This window comes from Rana temporaria, chromosome 2 (assembly GCF_905171775.1).
Source record: "Rana temporaria chromosome 2, aRanTem1.1, whole genome shotgun sequence".
NCBI classification, from domain to species: domain Eukaryota; kingdom Metazoa; phylum Chordata; class Amphibia; order Anura; family Ranidae; genus Rana; species Rana temporaria.
Window position 1 is genome coordinate 452,194,933 of NC_053490.1, and position 9,160 is coordinate 452,204,092.

Consider the following 9,160-nt stretch of genomic DNA (forward strand, 5'->3'; position numbering starts at 1 on the left):
AGAATGGCGGTCGGAAGCGGATTGCTCAGCCTCGTCTGCTGACATTGTGGGCGCGCTGGACAGGTAAGTGTCCATTTTTTAAAAGTCAGCAGCTGCAGTATTTTTAGCTGCTGGCTTTTAAAAAAAAAAAAAAAACGGGTGGACCTCCGCTTTAAGAGAACGAGGGGCACCTTATGGTGTCTTTTATGGAAGTACACATATAGGAATACATGGATGGTAAAGTGATGACAATGAAGAGTAGATGTGAGATATGTGTTTAAAAACAGGACTAAATAAAGTAAACTGATGAGAAATGTATCATGTAGAAATACAATGGAAGGTGTATAATGTATTGTCAGATGTATCCTCCTTGATATATAAATAAAGAATATATATATAAAAAAAATAAAAAAATGGGCTGTCTTACAGCAGCTCTTTTCAATCAGGGTTCCTTGCCAAAATGCACCCGTGGACATCGGTGCTGTCTTTTTTGCAAATATCTCCTAAACCTCCTTAATCTAGGCTTACCTGTAGGTATAAGTGGTCTGTTATGCCCTGTACACACATTATCGGTTCATCCGATGAAAACGGTCTGATGGATTTTTTCATCAGATATCCGATGAAGCTGACTTTCATCAGTCTTGCCTACACACCATCAGTTAAAAAAACGATCATGCCAGAACGCAGTGACGTAAAACACAACGACGTGCTGAGAAAAATGAAGTTCAATGCTTCCGAGCATGCGTCGACTTGATTCTAAGCGTGTGTTGATTTTTAACCGATAGATTTCCCCACAGACCGTTTTTTTCTATCAGTTTTTTAACCATCAGATAATTTTAAAACAGATTCTACGTTTTTTCACCGATGGGGAAAAAAAACGATGGGGCCCACACACGATCGGTTCGTCTGATGAAAACTGTCCATCAGACCGTTTTCATCAGACGAACCGATCGTGTGTACGCGGCATAAGGGTTTACATTTGCTTTATATATATTTTTAATTACACAGAGCCACATGTTTTTCTTGTGCACCATTACAAACTTCTAGCCACCGGAATCCTAACAACATGCCTCCCAACTTTCTGCGATGGGAATGAGTGACACTATGAGCAAAAGTATGTAGTGTAAGGGGTTAGCTCAGTAGCGGGGGTGTGTGGCCTCCTGAGTGGGTGCACTACACACTGAAATATACAGAGAGGCAGCCGAGGGTGGTTGAAAAACAAGGGTTAGGGTTTATTCTTCCATATTGCTGGAAACAAGTGCAAGCATCCAAACAGCAAAAACAAAACATAAAATAAACCTTGGCCACTTGAGCCGTCTACCTTCACAACACAGGAACCTACCTATGGAGTCTGGCACAGCCTACTGCTGGGCAGACACGGCTGGTCTTCCAGCAGAAAACAATAGTCTTTTTGATTTTTTTATCACACAGCAAAAATATCAACAACCACTTCACCTTCAGAAGTCTTCCTCAGCTCACTGCTCTCCTTAACTCAACAAGCCTCAGGATGCATCATTCAGTAGTAGTCCTCTGGACAACTTATAGAGGCCTTAATTGCCTCATTCTGAACAGCTGAAGCTATCCAACGTCCTTAAACCTTTCTGGCTACCTCTGCAGCCGACACCTGATAGTAATTGGTGAATTTTCTAAACAAGGCAGATCTCCTGTCTGTGACAACACCCCTAGATTTACCTGACTTCCTGTCACAGTAGGCATAGGACACACCCCCTGCCACGCTCCCCTTAAAGGGGAGTTCTACAGAAAAAAAATATTGGTTAAACCCACAAGTGCTTTTCTTACCACTACTATTCCTTTATATTGGCTTTGGAAATTACCAAATGCAGCAATTTAGAAATTGGATGAAGGGTTTAGCACTGGGAAACACTTTTCATAGATAAATAGTGCATTTTCTATACAGCTATATAAGTCAGACCAAAATGAAGGATAAATGAGAAGGAAAGAGGGACTCTAAATCATTGACAGTCCCTCAAAATTTGGGACAGTTGGGTGCTATGTAACAACCAATGATGTCATTGATCAAAAAGAAGGATGTCATCCCCCTGCACAGAATTTTTTTTGCCCCTCCCCTGCCCATCTTTGTCACCACTATGGAACACATTCTGTAGTGAAAATCTGCAAAATGCAAAAAGCACTGAAAATGCATAGGTGAAAAGTCCAGCCTTCGTGCTCAGGCCAATTTTCAGCTTTCACTGCTGTCACACTTTGAATGACAATTGCGCACTCATGCAGCACTGTACTCATATGACATTTTTCACACAAATAGAGCTTTCTTTTGGTGGTATTTAATCACAACTGTTTATTTTTTATTTTTTGCTAAACAAACAAAAATAGATCAAAAATTTTGGAAAAAAAAAGAAGCCTTTTCTTCGTTTCTGCTTTAAAATTTTGCAACCAGGTTTTTCTCCATCAATGATGTGCACTGATAAGGCTGCGCTGATGGGCACTGATAGGCAGCAGTGATGGGCACTGATTAGGCTGCACTGATGCAGAGGCACTGATTGGCAGCACTGATGGGAACTGATTGACAGCACTGATGGGCACTGTTACTGGCTCCCTCCTCTCCTCACACTGTAACAGCGTAAGGAAAGGAATGCCAATAACCAGAAAGTGTGTTTACATCGTGATCAGCTGATCTTGTGGTAAAGAGCCACTGTGATTGGCTCCTTACCCCGATCACAGAGCGCACTAGGTGCAGCGGGCGCATGGCGGGGGGTGTTCTGGAAGGACGTCAATAGACGACCTTCCAGAACTGGATGACCGCGCTGTAGCCATCATTTGTCTTTAGGTCGCTGTCAGCTTGCGGATAATATCAGTGTGATGACACACTGAAACGTGGCAGAATGTTCTGAATGAGACCTAAAATTAGCAGATTGTATTTATTGACCACATATTGTCCAGGGAAATTTCATATTTTTTCAACACCTGTTAACCACTTCCCTACCGGCCCATAGTAAAATGACGTCCACAAAGAACCTCTGCCGTTCAGAGTGGACGTCATATGACGTCCTGGGCTTTCCGGGTGGATATCTGAATGATGCCTGCAGCTAGAGGCATCATTCAGATATCCTTCTCTTGTGCCGGCGATTCTGCACAACGTAAGAATGATCATAGCGGCGGTTCCGCCGCTAGATCGTTCTTACAGGCGGCGGGAGGGGGCATCCCCCCCCTCCCGCCGCCATCCGGTGCTTCTCCGGGCTCTCCCGTGCCATCGGGGGCCCGGAGAACGAATTGTCCGGCGCTCGCAGGAAGCATAGAGATGACTGGTGACCAGATGGTCACCAGTCATCTCTATGACCGTCGGAGGACCCGGGCGCGATGTGATGACGTCACGCCCGGGTCCCCGTAAGTAAACAAAGCCGCGATTGCGGCTGCTAAGCAACCACAAGCATGAGATCGGTGAATTTTTTTCACCTATTTCATGCTTTCCAGCCTGGAGGAGAGATGCGGGGTCTTATTGACCCCGCATCTCTCCATAAAGAGTACCTGTCACACACATTCCTATTACAAGGGATGTTTACATTCCTTGTAATAGGAATGAAGGTGATAAAAAAAAAAAAAAAATTAAAAAAAAAGTGTAAAAAAAAGAAATAAATATATAAAAAAAAAAAAGAAATAAAATTTATTTTTTTAACGCCCCTGTCCCCGGTAGCTTGCGCGCAGAAGCGAACGCACACGCAAGTCCCGCCGACATATGTAAACGCCGTTTAAACCACATATTTGAGGTATCGCCGCGTGCGTTAGAGTGCCAGCAACAATTCTAGCACTAGATCTCCTCTGTAAATCTAAACTGGTAACCTGTAAAAAATTTAAAATCGTTGCCTATGGAGATTTTTAAGTACCGAAGTTTGGCGCCATTCCATGAGTGTGCGCAATTTTAAAGCGTGACATGTTAGGTATCTATTTACTCGGTGTAACATCATATTTCATATTTTACAAAAAAATTGGGCTAACTTTACTTTTTTTTAATTTTTTTAATTCATGAAACAATTTTTTTCCAAAAAAAAGGCGTTTGAAAAATTATTGCGCAAATACCGTGCAAGATAAAAGGTTTCAATGACCGTCGTTTTATTCCCTAGGGTGTCTGCTAAAAAAACATATATAATGTTTGGGGGTTCTGCGTAATTTTCTAGCAAAAAAATTTGTACATGTAGGAGAGAAGTGCCAGAATAGGCCTGGTATGGAAGTGTGTATAACTGCCCTGTATGGAAGTGGTTAAAATCATAATTTTTTGAGAGAAAATAACTTAGAGCCCTCAAACAGTATACTGTATATTTTTTTTAAATAGAGGACCTGGGGACTAAAATGGTGGCTGTTGCAATTTATTATGTCACACGATATTTGTGCTGTTTATCAAACACACATTTTTAGGAAAAATACACTAAAATTAATTTTAGTGCACACAAACACACTAATACCCAATTTTTTGATAAAATACAAAAGATGATGTTGTGTTGAGTAAGTATAGTGGATACCAAACATGTTGAGATTTAAAATTGCATACAGCTGTGAAATGGTGAAAAACTAAAATAGTCCGTAGGCGACATTTAAGACTCTAACAAGCCCGCTTGGGTAGGTGACAGTTATTCTTTATAGAAACATCAGGGGTCTTTTAGAGCCTTGGGGGCAGATCCACAGAGCGAGTACGCCGGCGTATCTACTGATACGCCGGCGTACTTTCAAATTTCCCGCGTCGTATCGTTGTTTTGAATCCTCAAATCAAGATACGACGGCTTCTGGGTTAGATCCGACAGGTGTACGTCTTTGTACGCCTTCGGATCTAAGATGCAATTCTTCGGCGTCCACTGGGTGGCGTTCACGTCGTTTTCCGCGTCGGGTATGCAAATTAGCTATTTCCGACGATCCACGAAAGTACGAGCGGTTGGCGCATTTTTTTACTGGGTCTCTAGTTGGCTTTTTTCGGCGTATAGTTAAAGCTGCTATTTTGTCGCGTATAGTTAGACTTGCTATGTTAAGTATGGCCGTCGTTCCCGCGTTAAATTTGAAATTTTTATTTATTTTTTTATTTTTTGCGTAAGTCGTCCGTGAATCGGAATGTACGTAAGTCACGTCTATGTTAAAAAAAATGACGTCCTTGCGACGTCATTTAGCGCAATGCATGGCGGGAAATTTAGGGACGGCGCATGCGCAGTTCATTCGGCGCGGGGACGCGCTTCATTTAAATGAAACACGCCCCCTAATCGCCAATTTGAATTCCACGCCCTTACGCCGCTTAAGATACACTACGCCGCCGTAACTTACGGCGCAAATTCTTTGGGGATTCGAACCGGCCAAAAGTAAGTTACAGCGGCGTAGCATATCTCACATACGCTGCGCCCATCTATTTCTATGTGGATCTGCCCCTTGATGTCTCCTCTGCTCTCCAAAGCAACTAACCCAGCACAGATTGTGACAAAGGCTTGACAAAGAAGCTGGCATAGACGCATAGCTGTGTCCACTTGTTTACTTCCGGGGTGTGACGTCATCCTGAGCTTCTCAGGCGGTCAGCTGCTTCCTTCACACTTTAGCACGACTCTGCTTCCTGCTTCCAGCAGTGATCTCCTGGATGAGCATTGCACTGGATTACCGTGTTGAGAGCCAAGTTCCCTTTGAGATATTACACTACATGTGCACCTGACCTACTGTGTTGAGTTGCCATTTGTCCTTTTTGGATTTTATAATAAATGTCTTGTAAAATTGCACCCTCTGGTGTTTGTTTTACTTTATTACTAGCTTGGAGATGTCCCGTAGTCTCTGAGAGGAGCTGTAGCAAGTTTATCCGCATGGGGCAGAGTTAACATTTAGGATTAACAATTAGGGTATTGAGACTCTTTATCATTAATTATTGTCCAATACCATGATAATCAACCGACACTGGTAATTCTGAGATTACCATACAAGGTTTTAATTACAGTTTTGAAGTGTTTATACATTTTATGTTCCCTTGGTAAATATACATTAATTGTCTCCACATATGTAACGTATGATGTAACGTATGATAACAGGTAGACTCCATCTATTATGAAATCTGACGAAACATGCCGGGTTGAGGCTCATCCAAACACTTCTCCTGATGCCTGCCTGGCTCAGTGCCAAAGATATTGGAGTCCACGTAGTGTGGTAAGCGCATTTAATCTTCTGCATTGGTGGCGGCAATTTACACCAGGGTGATTTCTGGGTTGGATTTGCAAGGTTAATTTATATCAACACTGAAGTGTAATACACCTGTGGTTTCCACTATTTTTTGTACTGACTTACATAATGTCACTGAATGAACACGTGTGGACTTTATAATTTGGATTTATCTATGTGATACACAGTATTTCATCCTATTGTTACATGTGACCATAACAGTGTTAATTGGTATAAGTCACTTTATTAAACGATTAATAGCGCAGAACTTTTTCTCCTTTTTTTTTCCATTTCACACAACGGTTGTCAAAGTTGTAGTGCTAGCAGCTACTCAATTCAGGTATCGATAAAGCAGTATATTATTGGACAATATTGCAAAGTTGACCCTTGATGTACCTGGAACCATTGGCTGGCGCTGCCGTCAATCACATCCAGTGAAGCGGCGCGCTGAGGGGCAGGACCGAGTGATACAGTGAGCAGTTATGGCCGCTCGCTGTATCACAGGAGCGCGCCCGCAATTACTCACCACCATGCGAGCGCTCTCGCATGACTGTGGTCAGTACTTGCGGGGAGGAATAGAGACAGCCGCCGAGGGACCCCAGAAGACGTGGATCGGGGCCACTCTGTGCAAAACGAACTGCACAGTGGAGGTAAGTATAACATGCTTGTTATTTTAAATGAAAAAAAAAAATTTCTTTACTAACACTTTAAAGCATATTTTGTGGGTAAAGGGCTATAGCATATGCAAGTTGAGTATTGGGGGAAAGTATTTTTATGTAGCAATGCTCCTTTAAGCCACCAGCAGCACAATTTGGCCAAACAAACACATTGGCACAATGTGACGCTTTGTTACTTAAGACTTTTTTTTTGGCAGGGGGGAGGGTGTAATAAAAATTATTGGTTCCAGGTGACAGATGCGCTACATACGCCACTGCTATATACTTTAAAAAACTTGGGTAATATTCAGTACAGTAACGAAAATACCACCAACCAGCAGGATAGGTACACAGGCAGTCACCCTGGTGGTGCGAACTCACCTGAGGTGCAGAGTCTAAGTACTAGCCGGTGTTCACCAGAGCTCCTGATGGTGGAGATGGATTTTGCTGCGTGTTAGTATCAGGTTGCAGTCCTCAGGATTGCCCCATAAGGAGGTGAGCGAACCGGGGTCCAGAAGCGGATAAGCAGGTAAGGATCAAACCAGTGGCAGCTGGTGAAGTATTAGGATGGGAGGCCAGACCGCGCCCTTCCTTTTTGACCCCTCCCACTTCTCATAAGCCCCACCCCTTATAGAATCCATCCACTCCATCCCCTGTATTCCACTTTCTTCCATTCATAGTATCAGGAGTATACAGCCCAAGAATCACATGACATATCACATACAGCTCAGCATCATAGCACAGAGTATATAGCTCAGCATCACAGGGCAGAGTATATAGCTCAGCATCACAGGGCAGAGTATATAGCTCAGCATCACAGGACAGAGTATATATCTCAGCATCACAGGACAGAGTATATAGCTCAGACTCACAGATCAGAGTATGCAGGCATACATCTGTCCTGTATACAGTTAGCCAGGAGCAGACAGACAACTCATGGGGCCTCTGGGCAATGGGAGATCATGGGGCCCCCTGAGCCCACACCCATACAAAGGGAAATAACTGGAACTGATCTTTTGTGGCTCTCACTGCAGCAGCTAGAGCAGGAGATGTCAGCTTTCAGCCCCTGCAGTGAGAGCCACAAAAGATTGGTTCCAATTTCTTCCCCCACCTGCTGCACCAATCACCTGCTCTAGTCACACACCATCCCCCTGTTGGGAGGAGGGAGAACTGCAAGGGTCCCCTATGCACCTGGGGCCGAAAAGAAAGGAGAGAAGTAATGCAGCGCTATTTAGGCGAAAAATGGGTGTGGCCAGATTGCAATAACGAATGGGAGGGGCTTATGGGGCATAGCTAAACCAAGCCCAGTCTGCTAGTAGCCTGCCTCCATAACCAACACCCACTGCCTCCATCACCAACACCTACTGCCACCAACACCCCACCCACTGCCTCCAACACTCCCTGCCAACATCACCCACTGCCACCATCACCCCCTTCCTCCATCACCAACACCCACTGCCTCCATCACCAACACCCACTGTCACCATCACCAACACACACTGTCACCAACACCCCACCCACTGCCTCCAACACCAACACCCACCAACTCCATCACCAACACCCACCCCCCTGCCTCCAACACCCCCTGCCACCAACACCTCCTGCTGCCTCAAGTCCATCCCCCTCTGCCACCATCACCCCCCCTCTGCAGCCTGCTAGTGCTACCATCACCTGCTGTCATCCATCACTTGGTCGTTGGTTGGGCTGCCTGACCTGTCACTCCGTGCCTGACTCCCCGTGGACTTTGGAAGCTGGATGCAGGGCTCCTCCATAGGCTCCGTTCTGCATGCTGCAGACAGTGCTCAGCCTTCTGGCTGCTCCTGGTTACAAATTTAAAAACTGGCGCTCCTGGCGGTGGCGGGATGTGTTATTACATCACTCGCCTGGACCTCTGTGAGATCCGCCAGCCGAATACAGGATCGGCTCGGCAAGCTCTGGGAACTGCACATGCGCAGTTCCAAGTCGGAAATGGTCAGGACCAACAGGGCTATGTTTTACTGGCACTTCCCCGCTAGCATGGACAATTACATACGGGTGAAAAAGTGCCCGTTTTTATTGGCTGTCCGTAAAAATACGGACAATTGGCAACACTGGCCAAAGCACCCCCCCCACACACACAGTTAGTAAGCACTCCCAAGGAACACATTTATCCCTTTGATTGCCCCTGATGTCCCCACTCACTGTAATAATGTCACTGGTCCCCAAAAAATGTAAAAAAAAAGTGTAAAAATAAAATAAATAAAATACATTTTTTTTTTTTAAACGCCCCTATCCCCGGTAGCTTGCGCTCAGAAGCAAACACACACGTAAGTCCCGCCCACATATGTAAACACCGTTCAAACCACACATGTGAGATATCGCCGAGTGCGTTAGAG